The sequence below is a fragment of the Balaenoptera physalus genome (genome assembly GCF_965194825.1).
Source record: "Balaenoptera physalus genome assembly, chromosome: 1".
In the NCBI taxonomy this organism is placed as follows: Eukaryota; Metazoa; Chordata; class Mammalia; order Artiodactyla; family Balaenopteridae; genus Balaenoptera; species Balaenoptera physalus.
In genome coordinates, this window is record NC_138882.1 from 100,727,997 (window position 1) to 100,743,942 (window position 15,946).

At 39.8% G+C, this 15,946-nt stretch overlaps 1 protein-coding gene across 3 annotated transcripts in view; it reads left to right on the forward strand.

Annotated features, from left to right (window-relative positions):
* Nucleotides 1-15,946, forward strand: part of WDR47 (WD repeat domain 47) — a 65,287-nt gene that overhangs the window by 6,026 nt on the left and 43,315 nt on the right. For all 3 annotated transcript variants that reach the window (XM_082450564.1, XM_082450565.1, XM_082450563.1), the window contains exon 2: nt 604-5,175. The gene's annotated coding sequence lies outside the window, so the exon portion shown is untranslated. The remainder of the gene's footprint in view (nt 1-603; nt 5,176-15,946) is intronic.

A 15,946-nucleotide genomic window follows, 5' to 3' on the forward strand; every position in this document is an offset into this window, starting at 1 on the left:
GTTTTTATTGTAACAGGACACACCTAGACACATAGGTCATATTACTAAGTCTATGATTGGATTGTCATATTTGAGAGAGACATGCATAGACTCAGAAATATGACCAGAACACTTTAAGGAACTAAGGTTGACTTTATGTAGCCAATAAAATCCCTTGGAGAAACAGACTGGTACCTTGCTTACAGGGTTCCCAGCAACCTTACCAGGTGAGTAAGGAAGGTCAATTCCTGACAGGTGCAGGAACCTCAGGATATTTGGGGGACCTTGAGAAGAGAGGAATTCACCCCAATATATAGGTATTACAGACAATTGTGATGGTAAGTCCTTGGCTTGACTTCCTGGCTTCAAGAGGCATTTAAAAGTCCAATCTGAAAAAAAAAGTCCAGTCTGAAATTCCTTATGAAAGGTTCCAACAAAGCAGATTAGGAGGGCCTACATGGTCAATTGCAATTCTTGCTGTATTTTAAGTAGATAGGCCAAGTTTATTGAAACTAAACTTATTTTGCAAACAAATTTGTCTTAAGTTGACTACCTTTGGTAAAAAATTAGGGTGATGGGACTTCCCTGGTGGCACAGTGGTTAAGAATCTGCCTGCCAATGCAGGGGACACGGGTTCGAGTCCTGGTCCAGGAAGATCCCACATGTCGCGGAGCAACTAAGCCCATGCGCTACAACTACTGAGCCTGCGCTCTGGAGCCCTCGAGCCACAGTTATTGAGCCCACGTGCCACAACTACTGAAGCGTGCGCGCCTAGAGCCCATGCTCCATAACAAGAGAAGCCACCGCAATGAGAAGCTCGTGCACCGCAATGAAGAGTAGCCCCCGCTCGCCACAACTAGAGAAAGCCCTCACACAACAACGAAGACCCAACGCAGCCAAAATAAATAAACTTATAAAAACATGATTTTAGGGAGAAAATTTATGTTTCAGTAATACACTGTGGATATTAGCTTCTAATACTGTCCATTGTCTTTGAGGTTTGTTTTCTACCTATAAACTGGACTAGATCCTCAATTCTTCTAGTTTCCTCATATCTAGCTACAACTCTCTGAACTAATGTCTGCTTTTTCCCATCCTTTTGATTTGGAATTATTGAGAATTGCCTTTTCTCCTGAGGCCCTGCAAACTAAAACTAGAAAACCTGATACAAACTTCAGAGAAATCACCACAGTTGCTCATGTTTTAGACAATCTTTTTTGTGCCTCTTGCTGTGTGGGCCACTCAGAAAGTTTACTGGTATACCTGATGACATCACCAAAGACATTCAAGTGACAAACCAGGAAAATCTGTCAAATTGTCACTGCCTGCCCTATTCCATCTGAATATGCTTTAAGCCGGATGTCTAGAAATCTCCACTGGCTGCCTTCAGATCCCAGGAACTGGGATTATGTGTCTGCTCCAGTCATTAACCATTGTTTTATTTTGTCCCCATAGAAATGCCTCATTAAATGCCTGTTTGCTTGCACCACAGCCCTATTTTGGGGAGCCCACCTGAATCACCTCCTCCTAAAATGAGTCTAACTGAACTAATCTATTGTCAGGACTAAGAGACTGGTTCAGTGAGATAAAACAATCTTCTATCTCAGCTTCCGGACTATGAAATTTCTTGGGGGAAGTTTTAAAGGTGGGACGGAAGGGGAGCAAAATTTGCCTCCCTAAAATGTTTCTCTTTGGCATGAGCATTATTTTATGCTGATTATTTTTAAGAAACAAAAGACTCAGGAAGTCTTTCTTTTTACCTCCCCCTTAACTGCCTAAAAGAATTTAGATAAAGGGCCTGGTCCAGGAAGAGCACCATTGTGGGAGATACCTACACAGAATATGGGCTAAGAGTGGTAGGGGGAACTCTTCAGGGCCTGGAGACAAGTGTCTTCTTTGTGTCCCATTGTTTGCATAGCCCAGCAAACATTTGTTTACCAAACATTTCCCCATCTTCATGTAAAGTGTTTTCCTCCCCTTTGGAGTCCCAAATCCCTAACCCCTTCTCCTTTTCTCAGATGGCATGTAAGCCTCAGTTGCCTAACTTGGTTTAGGGCCTCATATTCTTATGGACTCCCACACATAGGTAATTAAATTCATTTTTTTTCTCCTGTTAATCTGTCTGGTGTCAATTTAATCATTAGACCAGCCAACAAAAACTCAAGAAGGATAGGGGGGAGATTTCCCCCTTACCAACATATTATTAACATTTCCTAACACATAATTTCTAGTTTTTAAAAATTGTTGAACTATTTCAATGACTTAATTTAAATAGGTTGAGTATTTCTTTCCAAAACAAGTATTTTATTTTATTTACTTTTGTTTTCAATATAACATCCAGATATTTACTTAATATAAATAAAAGCATACCTTTTTTATGTTGAAACAAGAAGGTATGTTTCTTTACTAGGTTCAACCATCCACATAGAATTTAAGCTTTTATTTAGGGGTGTGGAGAGGAGCTCTGGTAGACCCAGTATTCTACCTTCATAATCCTTGAACCTGTTTGAAGGAGAAGCAGCCGTGGTAGTACTTTGTTTTCCCAGAGCCAGAGCACTGCTGGCTCTGAAGCACACAGCTCTTTGGTGTGTATATTTCTGAGTATGCATTCTAATGAGAGTGGAGCTTTTAAAACAAATTCCCTTATACCCATTGATCTTCCCCTGAACAACTTGAGGCAAGATTTCCTTACTTAGGTTTGTACTCAGCTTCCTTTCTACTTTTGGGGAAACACCAAAAACGTTTATTCTCCCTTTTAGAAGTGAGATTTGAGAATCAGATTAAAAGGGGTCCACCTTAGCCTATAGGCTTATTTGAGTCACGAGGCACCATGAATCATTCCGTCAAGTTAGAACCCGCATTTTCAAATGATACCTAGCCTAGTTACTGATCCAGAGGAGGCACTCTAAATATTTGGTGAGTGATTGAGGCAGTACCTCAGGATGTGAGGACAGCCCTTCATCTAAGAAAGCCTTGTCCTTTCTGAACAATTCGCTGCTTTGCAGCAACTAGAGTGAAAGACAAGAAGATCTAATCTTAACCAGTGTGGCTGAGTGTAGAAGGAAAGGTGATATCTTAGGCTAACAGCTATTAAGGTTGTAGTGTAAAACTTGATGTTACATTAGGAAGCAAATACATAGTCAATGCATTTATCAGTGTACAAGTGATAAGATGTACCAGATGTCTTGTATTTCAGTGCCTGGTTCTTTTCCTCCTCCCATTCCCCTTTTCTGGAAATATAATGGTTGTGCATCTGCTTCCAATAATTCTGATTACTATTTACTGAAAACTTAGATGCAAATAACACTATGCCCTAGGGCATGAGGGATATAAACATGAATAAGACCTGTTATTCCCTCTGCCTTGTCAGAATAAAGTCCATTTTCTTCAAGCTAAAATTTCCAGTTATTACACAGTGAGGTGGAGTAGATAAAGAAGGTTTTAAGATTCAGAATGGTTAGAATCTTGGCTCTGCTACCTATCAGCTGTTTGACCTTGGGTGATTTATTTCCCTTAATCTCTAAAATGGTAATAATTAACAGGCACTTTAAGGGAGATTGTGAGGCTTAAATGAGAATATAGGCAAAGCATTTTGTTTTGTAGTTAGTGAACACCAAAACCAATCTAGTGCCAGAAGGTCAGGTTCTTCCTTTTTATAGCACCCTGCCCCTATTAGGTGGTCAAATGTTTTTCAGATTGTTCCTGATTAGTAACTGTTTCTAGATTTAGTTTAAGATTTAAGTGATGCTGGTTCTTGTAACTGCTATTATTTGAGAATCAAGATTGAGAAGCGAGTTGTCAGGTAAACTATAGTGGTAAAATAATCAACAGACTATTTATTCCCAAGATATATTTGCCCACTTTTTCATTTCATACGTTCTGTAAAGTTTTTGTTGTTGTTGCTGTTGTTTTTAACATCAAGACCCTGGGTAACATTAACTTGTGTTTACATTTATTTTTCTGTCACTTATCACTGAGAGCATTCTTAATGAAGACTTTCTTCCAGGAGTTAATCAGGGCTAGGCAATTGAAGTTTTGCAGTTAAGCGTCTGTGCTTAAATTGTTTTCCATCAATTTGTAAATATTTTTCTTAGAACCTTTTCCTCAAGCTATAGCTTCTTTTATCTTGAATTGGGTCAAATTCTTCCTTTCCAGAAATGTTTCTGATGTTTATTACCAGTCCCTTTTGCCACATTTCCCTCACTTTGGGAGGCCCCGCTTACTGTTGGCTTTTAGCCTTTGTGAGGACCGAGTTCTTACAGGTTTGTGTCCTGTATTCTTTCGTTAGCTCTACATGGTTTTACCCCTGAATGCTTAATTCAGCTCGGTTGAGCATCAGGTATATTTGTGGAATGCTGCTGCACCGATAGGGTGGGAACTAGTGAGGTTTGCTGTCATGGGGCTTACAATCAAAACGGGTGATGGAAAACAGTGAATGTGTTAAGTGTTAAATAACAAAAATACTTCAAGCATCAAGAAGGGGGAATTAAACTGCTGGAGCCTTCAGGAAGTGGGACCTGGAAAAGCAGAGAGAGGAGAAGGCGGCGAGATTTATTTCGTTATCCCTTATTAATAGATCAACTGGGAGGAGTCTTAAGAGTCACTTCTAATGCGCAGACGACTCTCGATTCGGAGGAGACAACCCCCTCCGCCCTATTTCGGGACGCCGGGTCACCAGCCACCAAAGGCTCTGCGTGCCGGCTGCTGGTCTCTCACGCAGTCGCCGCGCCGGCTTTTCCTTCGAGTCCAGCTGGTCCTTGGAGCCCTAGCGGGGAGCCGGTCCACCAGACCAGTCCCCACCGTGTCCCGGGCTGGCGCCCGCCCAGCCGACTCTCCCTTCGACGCAGGCACCTGCCTGGCCGCCCCGCTCGGCGGGGTCCTGAGGCGCCTCGGGGAAGCGCGGCGATTGGCTGCGGCTCGGGGCTGGTGCTCGGCTGCAGCGCCGCTTGACAACCGCAGTGTGTGAGAGGCTGAGCGGACGGTCGCCGGCCCGGGAGGGGGAGACGGGAGGAAGGACAGACTGAAGAGCTGATGGATTGACGCGCGGGCGGCTGGAGGCAGGACTGACGCCGAGCCCAGACCGCCGCCCTCACACTCCCTTTCCAGCCCAGAGCCCGCCGCTTGGGGGCCCCGTCCTCCGGCCTCCGCGCCGCTTTCTCCTCCGCGGTTTCTCCGGGCTCGTCCCGGAGCCCTCAGGTTAGCGACTTCGGGAGGCGGAGGCGGGGTCGGGCCGCGCTGCACACCTCGGGTTGCCATGGTCACCCGTCACCGCCTGTCACCACTTGACAGGGCTGCGACCATGGCGACCCCCAAGGGCGGCGTTCGCGGCCCCGGAGAAGGGTCTTGGGTAGGCTTGGGTGCTGACTGGGTGGCGACTGGGGTCGTGGGTGAGGCCCCGGCGCCGACGGATGGGGGCCAGGCCCCGACGGGAAGCCGCCGCTCCTGAACCACACCTTTCTCTCGCTGCCAACCCGGCTCCGGGGGCCGAGCGACGGCCCTCGCCCTGGCACCGCCCGCCCCTGAGCAGTAAGCCAGCGCAGGGTTGGTGCCCACCTCGCTGCTGCTGCGGGGCGGGAGGGCGGCTGACTGCGCTGATTCTTCCTTTCTCGCCCCTCTGCCGAGCCCGAGCGACAGCCGAGGGACGCGCTCGCGTCCCTTTCTGGGCACGCCTTGGCCGGGAGGAGGGGAGAGTGCTGCGGGGCTGGGGCAGCCCCGCAGGGGCCAGGTTTGGCCTTTCTGACGTCAGTGGTCAGTGGCAGCAGGGCTTTGGGGGTCTGGGCGGGGTCGGGGAGGGGGACAGCGACTAGATTTGGAACTCGGGTTGGACCGGTGTCCCGGGGGCGTCTGCGTAGGAGACACGGGAACGGGAGCTTGTAGAACTCTTAGGGTTAAGCCGCTTTCTTATGTAGGGGAGAAAGAGATTGGGGCTGCAGCTCTGGGGCGAGGCCTTGAGCGATAGGGGCGGGGGCAGGCAGGGGCGGCCTTTGACCAGCATTTGATTTTTTTCTTTTCTGTACCCAGAGGTGCAGTCAGTAACCACGCATGGTATCTGAGCAGAGCATTTTTGGCAACTTGGTTCCCTCTGCATAATGAAGGGAGAAGTCTTTGTTCCACCCACATTCATAGGTTGTGATCCTAACATTTATTTCCCTCCCTTTGCTGCGGACTTCTTAGAATGCTTCAAGAAGTTAATGGCACAGAGATTAACATGTAGGCTTTAATATGCTATAAACCTTTACTTCATAGTAAATCCAAGTAGAATTTTGTCTCCAGTGTTGGCACGTGTTGCCTTGAAATTTTACTAGAAAGGAGAAACGCCTAAGAGCCCATTTTCCTTTATATGACATATTCTTTGGTCTCGTTTAGGAGGAAAATGTAATGAACAGTTTTATCTTAGGTTTCAGTGGGTAGATTGCTTCCACACAGGAAAGAAAAATTTTAGTGACCAACCAATTAAGCCATAACAGTATATTGTTAGGGGAAAAACACACACACACAAACACTTGAATTTGATGCCATTATGGATATGTAATTTTTTTGTGAAGGAATTTTAACCTGTTTTCTTCCCACCCTCCTACTTCCTAATTCTTGTCTTTTTCTTTTCTTTTTCTTTTTTAAAGCCAGTACTAGGAATGTATCATAAGAGAGCAGGGGTACTATTTTATGTTCCTAGTTACATAATTGTGTTCAGCCTCTTTTTCTGTTTGTGAAATCGAGTTTATCAGCTAGTTACTTACTAAATAGTGTGTGATATGCTTTGATATATGCTGCAAAATAAGTATGAAAAGATGCAGTTTTCCTCAGTAGCTCAGTAAGCTGGAAATCAGATTTCTAGGATTTAAGTTTCCCTTTGCTACTGATTGCAGTCTTGGAAGAGCTACTTACCCTACTACTGACTTAATTTCCAGATGATAGTACTTGCTATTGTATTAGTCTGGGAATGAGCTCTGAAGTTGAACAAAATAAAGTATTTGAAAGCACTTTGGAAAAAAATTTAAGGCATCTGTTGATTACCTTTTAACAGAATGGCACACTGACATGGCTAATTAAAATTTTCTTTATGATCTATTTAGCATTTCTAGGTCCAGGACCTTATTTCTTACAGTGGCCTTAAAAGGGCTCATGGAAACTATTAAGATGTGTCTTTACTCCTTGGCAGAGGTTCTTTATTACTGTGGTGACATGGAGAAAAGGGTGTTTCCTCCCTATATGTGGGTCAGGATTGCTTTCCTGCTTTCAGTAGGGTGTTCTCATATTTTAGAAAATAAGGCTATGGCCAATAACTCTTACTTGAGTTTCATTTGGTGTTAAATAATCCTCAGTGTGCATCATTGGTTCTTGAATAAACAAGAAATAGCTTACTTTATCCCCCCGGCCTTTGCTTTTGAAATAGGAGTATTAGCGATAAGCTGCAATGTGCCAAGAGATAAATCTGTTGTCACAGAACATGGCACACACTAATGGAGCTGTCATCAATTTCACTTGAAGAGTTGGATAAAAAATAGTGTTTTTATATTAAACAGAAGATATATGGAGAATGTAATATTCACACTAATTTCTAGGTAAAATTCAAAGACTTCAAAGAAATTTTATGCTTATGGGCTCTGTGGGGATGGGTTCAGTTTCTTCTGTCCTTATGGAGAAAAGTTTAAGAAGCATTGCCTTAGACTTACTCAGCTAATAAATGACAAATCACTACATAGGACAGGAAATAAGTTGAATTCCGTTTTCTAAAACTTTGACATTAGCCTCAAGATTACTTGAATCCTAACTATCTTCTCTTTGTTTTCACCCCTGTATGTGTTAGAATGTTATAGTGGAAAGGTCACAGGATTTTAGACCCGGTCACCCCATTCTTGCTTCTTCACTTTTTGCAGTGTGACCTTAGACAAGTAACTAACGTCTCAGAGTATTAGTGTAATCATCTGTAAAATGAAACTGGAGAGTTGTGAGTGTTATATAGGTGATGGATGGGAGTATTTAGCACAGGATCTGACATAGTGGATGCACAATAAATGTTAGTACCTTTTCCCTTCCCATCTCTGCATGTTAGGATACTAACAATCCTTCAGACCCATTCTTAGCAAGATACCTCAGAACTTCCATGGCATTTTATTTGTAATTTTTTATGATAGTCTTTACTTTATATTTTATGTATATTATTTTTATACAGAAGACTTTAATCCAGGTCTTCAGGTTATAAATCCAGTGCTGACCCATGTCTGAGAATACTTTTTTTTTTTGCCATTTAATTTTGAGACCATTACATTGAATAGCCAAAGCTTACATATTTCAGCTGATTTTTCTTCCTTTTTATTTTGAGTTTGTTTTTGTTTGTGTAAAAAGATACCTTACAAAACACCACACCCTCCCTTAGAAGCCCTTGTTTTGTGTTTTATCTTCTTGTTCACCATAGTAACTCAACCATTGTATCCCAGGGATGCAGCATCGTACCAGCACATAATAGACACAAGTATTTTTAAATGAATACTTACTTCAAACGTGTTGCCACAAGTAGGAGTCTCTCCATGTGGCATCTTTAACATAATTGATCTAATCAGGATTCCCAGTGTTTCAAAATTACACCTAAAATTTTTTTAAAAAACAAGGTAAACTTTTTCCAGAGTAAATTTTTATACTTTATCTGTAGCACAGTAGCTCTTCCATAGCATGTTATTAGCAACCCTAAGGACAATGCCCTTACCTTATGAGTTCTAAAGGGGATAAATTTATATTGCACCAATCACATGCTTGCCACTCTACTAGGAGGTTGATCTCATTTCACAAGTCAACACTATTTTATAGAGAAACAGTACTACATGAAAAAGGACATAACATTTTTATACTATTTACAGTTGATATATTTGATTTAAATAATGAATTCTGTGAAATGAATGAGTTTCTATGATTAAGTGCCATGTTTTGTGACTTTTGTTGATCTATTGAAAAAGAAAATGGAACTTACATAAAATCTGTGAGAAAGCTTTATAGAACTCAGCTAAAATTGGTGCCTTAATGTCCATTTTGGTTTAACATTTTTTCCTGTTTATTTATTTATCTATTTTCTTCCAGTTTTATTGAGATACCATTGACATATAGCACTGGGTAAGTTTAAGGTGTACAGCATAATAATTTGACTTACATACATTATGAAATAATTATCACAACAAGTTTAGTAAACATCCATCATCTCATATAGATACAAAATTTAAAAAATAGAAAAAAATATTTTCCCTTGTGATGAGACCTCTTAGGATTTAATCTCAACAACTTTCCTGTATAATATACAGCAGTGTTAATTATTTTTATCATGTAGTGCATTACATTCCTAGTACTTGTTTATCTTATAACTGGAAGTTTGTACCTTTTGACAGCCTTCATCCAGTTCTCCCTTCCCCTGCTCCTTACCTCTGGTAACCACAAATCTGGTCTCTTTTTTCTATGAGTTTGTTTGTTTGTTTTTGAAGTATAATTGAAGTATAATTATTGAAGACTGTGTTAGTTCCTGTTATATAACATAGTGATTTGATATTTCTATGCATTTCAAAATGATCACCATGATAAGTCTAGTTACAATATGTCACCTTACAAAGATACTACATAGTTATTGACTATATTCCCCACACTATACATTTTATACCCATGACTCATTTATTTCAGAACTGGAAATTTACCTCTTAATTTCCCTCACCTATTTCTTTTCTCCCCCAACACCCTTCCCCTCTGGCAACCACCTGTTTGTTCTCTATGTATAACTGTTTCTGTTTTTTAGATTCCACATATAAGTGAAATCATACAGTATTTACCTCTCTCTGTCTGACTTATTTCACTTAGCATAATATCCTGTAGGTCCATCCATGACAAGACTTCATTCTTTTTTATGGCTGAGTAATATTCCATTGTGCATATATATATGTGTGTGTGTGTGTGTATATAAAAAAAAATACACACACACACACACACACACACACACCCCCCACATCTTCTTTCTCAGTTCATCTACTGATGGGCACTTAGGTTGCTTCCATATCTTGGCTTTTGTAAATAATGCTGCAGTGAACATAGGGGGGCATATATCTTTTCTAATTAATGTCTTCGTTTTCTTCAGATAAATATCCAGGAGTGGAATTACTGGGTCCTATGGTAGTTCTATTTTTAATTTTTTGAGGACTCTCTGTACTGTTTTCCATAGTGGCTGCACCAATTTACATTCTCACCTACAGTCCACGAGGGTTCCGTGTTCTCCACATCCTCACCAGTACTTGTTATTTGTTGTCTTTTTCAATAATAGCCATTCTGACATGTGTGAGGTAATATCTCATTGTGGTTTTGATTTGTATTTCCCTGATGATTAGTGATGTTGAACATCTTTTCATGTGCCTGTTGGCCATCTGTATGTCTTTGGAAAAATGTCTGTTCAGATTCTCTGCCCATTTTTTAATCAGGAATCAGGTTGTTTGTTTTTTGATGTTGAGATGTATGAGTTCTTTGCATATTTTGGATATTAACACCTTACTGTATATATTGTTTGCAAATTTTTGTAAATTTTGGTTTTTTGTTGTTTACATTATTTTGAGAGCTTGGAAATAGAATTAGGTTGGTCTTCTTTCCAACTTTAGGAAAAGCTTTTGAAATGAAATTCTGGGAAGTGCAAAAAACAGTATCTCACAACTAGATGATGTAAAGCAACTTTAGGTGTCTAGGTGTGTTCACTGTATAGTACCCACATAATGGGAATTGTTAATTTCACTGTGTACAGTTGTTGACCAGACCATACCTGGAGTATTGTGTTCTATTTCAGATGCTTTAAAGAGAGAGATTAACAAATGTTCAGAGGAGAATGACTAGAATTGTAGGGGATCTGGAAGGTATGTGAAGAATGGTTGAAGGAAGTAGGGAAACAGACCTGATGATTGTCAGATTCAAATGTGTAAAAGTTTTTAATGTAACAGATTTTTATTATGCTGACCCAAAGACATACTTAGATGAAAGTAGATTTTAATTCAATATTGGAAAACAAAACAAAATGCCTTCTTATACTTGAGAAAAAATTAAAGGAATTCTGTATTATCTATTGCTGTGTAACAAATTACCCCAAAACTAAGTGGCTTAAAATAGCAAATATTTATCTCACTGTTTCTGAGGGTCCCAACATCCCAGCTGGGAGCCTCTGATTTTAGGTCTCTCTTGAGGTTGCAGTCAAGTTTTTTACAGGGGCTGTGGTCTCACCTGAAAACTCGACTTGGGGATGATGTCCTTTCAATCTCAGTGACCTGGACCTCTGTTCCTTGTTGGACTGAGGGCTTCCACTCTTCACAGGCTGTTGACTGAAGGCTTCCCTCAGTTCTTTGTTACTTGGACCTTTCCACAAGGTTGCCTCATGACATGGCAGCTGGCTTCCCCCAGAGTGAGCAGTCTGAGAGAGGGCACATGCCTGCCCTCAGGATGGATGCTACCATCTCTTTATAAATCTTGGAAATGACATCCCAGGACTTCCACTCTGCACTTGGGTACAAGTGAGTCAGTAAATCCAGTCCACACTCAAGGGCCAGGGACTACAAAATGATGTAAAAACACTAGTAGTCTTATTGGTGACCGCCTTAGAGACTGTCTTCCATAGGTGCCTTGGGGGTTATAGAAATTTTCTGTTATTGGAGGCATTTATGTAGAGGTTGGCAGACCATCTCTCAGAGTTAAGTGTTCAGATATTCTGTACTAAATTAGAGAGTGGACAGAGGTACCTTCCAACTCAATTCTATGATAAGTTTATAAATGCTAAGGAAGTAGAAAAGCTAAGGATGGAAAACTTTAATGGGTAATTATATAGTATGTACTCTGTTGTACTTCCTTCTATAGTTAATACTTGTATAATTTGTGTTATTTTTAGTTCGTTTTCAAGTTTTTGTGACTCTTGGTTCAGTACATTTTCTTATGTTTCTGAATGTACCTCTATATAATAAATATAGTCCTATACTTACCGACAAACCATTTTTTATGTAGTTCAGTTTTGAAGCATACTCAAATATCTTAAGTTCTACTTTTCTCGTTGAAAACAAAAAAGCGTGGGAGTAAAAAAAGAACATAAAGGATAATTTTAATCTATTTTACAAAGCACTGTTTTGGTACCTTGGCTTTAGGTGTGACAGAAAACTATACTAGCGATTTCATCATATAATGAAAGGTTAAATTGTGTTCTTAGATAAAGCATACCTTTTACCACAGATAAGGTAAAAACACACAAACAAATAAGCAAATAAATAAAGAATACTATATGAATTTATATGAATATTCACTTTGATCTTAGTTGATGTAGCATTAACTTGTGATTAGAGTCTAAAATTAAAATTTTTGGTACAAATATTAATCTTAAAACAATTCTACATTTCTTATTTACATGTGTTTTTATAGGTTGAAATTTTGCTTAATAAACATTTGAATGTTTACCATAAGCTGCTGTGATAATTTAAGGAATAAACTATTTAAAACTCCTTTGGGACTTACCTGGTGGCACAGTGGTTAAGAATCCACCTGCCAGTGCAGGGGACAAGGGTTCGAGCCCTGGTCAGGGAAGATCCCACATGCCATGGAGCAACTGAGCCTGTGCGCCACAACTACTGAGCCTGCAATCTAGAGCCCGCGAGCCACAACTCCTGAAGCCCGCATGCCTAGAGCCTGTGCTCCGCAACCAGAGAAGCCACCGCAATGAGAAACCCGCGCACCACAACAAAGAGTAGCCCCACTTGCCGCAACTAGAGAAAGACCACGCGCAACAACGAAGACCCAATGCAGCCAATAAATAAATAAATAAATAAATAAAAGAACATCCTTTATCTTAAAAAAAAAAATTAAGTGTGGTTTATCAAGTAGGGTTAGGAAGTATATTTTATAGGACCTGGAGAGATCTTTTAAAATAAAAAATAATCTTTAATTTCATTTTAGTTTCTGACACAGTTGAGCTAATAATTTTGTCTCTCTAGCTAAAACGGTATGTTTAAAAGTCTGGTTAGATTGTTATTAATGTAGACTTCTAGGTTGTTTACCCACCCTATTAACATTGTTTAATAGAAAAATAATTTAAAGAATCATAGAACTATGGACCTCTGTTGGAATAATTTTTATATATTATTTCAGTAAAATGAAGGTTTTTCATTTTAGCATATTTAGATGACTCTATCCATTTTATGTTTTTCCTTGTTTTTGTAAAGTATTGATGCCCTTCCCTTTCTTGGGAATCAGTGTGATACAGTAGGAAGAGCTTTAGAATCTGGTCAACTTATGGTTCCAATCTTGTTCTAGGGTTTTAACCTTTGTCTACTGTATTTTCTTCCTTCCTTCCTTCTGTCCCTTCCTATTTCTATCTCTCTGTCTCTCTTTGCCTCTCCTCTATGTCTGTTATTTCTTTTACTCTTTCACAGTCAGAAATTCTAATTTTCATTGTTACAAAGCTTAGGATATGAATTGGGGAGGAGGAGGCAATTTCTTGCCTGTCTGTCAAGATAAGACAGCCCAGATGTTTAAGGAACTAATGAAAAATTGATCTAAAAGTTAATCTAAATATATATATTTTTTCCTCCTCTTTTCCCGTTTGTTTTGTTACACAATTAAATAGGTTCCCTCAGGTACTTTTAAGAGATTTCCTGGATGGTGTTGACAGGGATGTTGATATCAGGATTTATGTCCTGACACACTTCTGAAAGAAGTATTCAGCTGCTAGTGAGATGTTCAGCCTTAATATAAATACTAGGCTAATTTCTTAACCTTACAAAGCTTAGTATCTTCATCTGTAAAATGGGGATGAAATTGCCAATCTCGTAAGATTGTTATAAAGATCAATTAAACAATATAAGTAAAGATCCTAGAATAGTTTTTGTACCCAATAGTTTTTGCATTGTAAATGTAGCAGTTAATCCTATCTTTGGGATTCTATTCTACCTGGTACCTTGATATAGAAGAGAACTTTTGAGATCTAATTCTATAATTTTTTTTCATTTTCACAGTTTTTTCTGTGTAAAATTAAAAATTCTATTTATATAAGAAATGTATGTATAAATGTACAAGTAAAGCATGAATATATATTGGTTGTAAACCATTCAGGTAATACAGATGATAAAGAGTAAAAAAACTCCCTTCAACCCCTTTCCCTTCCTAGTTCCCTGCCCTCTATCCAATCTCATTCCTCTCTTCAGAGGTAACCACTCTGAACAGTTTGATATGTATCCCTCCAGTTCTCTCTTTGTCATTTATTTAGACACAGAGATATTATGCCCTCCCTTTTAAAAAAGATAAATAGGCCTATTTATATTCATCCATTCAGCAAATATTTATTGATAGCTGTATTGTTCTGTGATGTGCCTTTTTATTGCTAAGGTACAGTAGATCTACATCACTGCATTAGTATTCTGTAGTATGAATTTACCACAATTTAACAATTCTATTGATGAGAGCTCAGTTTATTTCTAGTTTTTGTCTATTACGAGCAAATCTTAAGGAACATCTTTGTATATGTATCTTTGTATATATTTGCAAGTATTTTTGCAGAATAGGTTCCTAGAAATAGAATTGGAATCGGTGAGTCAAAGAGTATATGCATTTAAAATTTTCATAGATGAAAATTTCATGCTGTCAAATTCTCTTTCAAAAAGTCTGTCCCAGGACTTCGCTGTTGGCACAGTGGTTAAGAATCTGCCTGCCAGTGCAGGGGACATGGGTTTAATCCCTGGTCTGGGGAGATCCCACATGCTGCCAAGCAACTAAGCCCGTGTGCCACAACTACTGAGCCTGTGCTCTAGAGCCTGCGAGCCATAACTGCTGAGCCTGCATGCCCCAACTGCTGAGCCCGCATGCTGCAGCTACTGAAGTCTGTGTGCCTAGAGCCTGTGCTCTGCAATAAGAGAAGCCACCGCGATGAGAAGCCTGCGCACCACAATGAAGAGTAGCCCCTGCTCGCCGCATCTAGAGAAAGCCTGTGTGCAGCAACAAAGACCCAACTCAGGCAAAAAAAAAAAAAAAAGTCTGTCCCAATTTATATTCTTAACACAGCATATGAAGGGGCATTTACACTCTTGCCAACACTATATATTATCAGGTCTTTTTAATTTTTCCATAAATGGCATCTTTAATATTACTAGTGAAGTTGAACATCTTCTCATAAATTCTTTGGTTATTTGTAGTTCTGTGAATTGTCTGGAGTTTTTGCGTATTGTTCAACTGGAATTTTGGGGGAGATACTGACTTGCAGATGCTATTTTTATGTTCTAGATGGTAATCACTTAGCTGTTTATATGTATTGTATTTGGTCCTTGTTTGACCCTTGTCTTTTAACTTTATGGCAACTTCTGTTAAATGGAAGATTTACATTTTACATTTTTAGTGCCAAATTTAGCAATTTTTAAATTTTTCTGTTTTTTAAAAAAATAAATTTATTTATTTATTTTTATTTTTGGCTGTTTTGGGTCTTTGTTGCTGCACACGGGCTTTGTCTAGTTGTTACGAGCGGGGGCTACTCTTCGTTGTGGTGCACAGGCTTCTCATTGTGGTGGCTTCTCTCGTTGTGGAGCGCAGGCTCTAGGCGCACCGTCTCTATAGTTGTGGCGCATGGGCTTAGTTGCTCCGGGGCATGTGGGATCTTCCCGGACCAGGGCTCGAACCTGTTTGTTTCCCCTGCATTGGCAGGCGGATTCTTAACCACTGCGCCACCAGGGAAGTCCACCTTTTCTGGTTTTTATGTGACTCAATTACACAGCCTGTGTCTGCCTGTCTTGTACATTTTTAGTACTTTAGTAATTAAATATGTTTTTAAAATACTTGTGGGTTCGAATATGCAAATAATTCAAATACTTTAATCTCATAAAGAAAGATTGAAATAATATTTGAATCCGATCTGAGAAGAGGTCTCAGGTTATAAAAGAAATACAAATCACTCTGAAATGTTATTGCTTCATTATATACATAATGAATACAGTATATT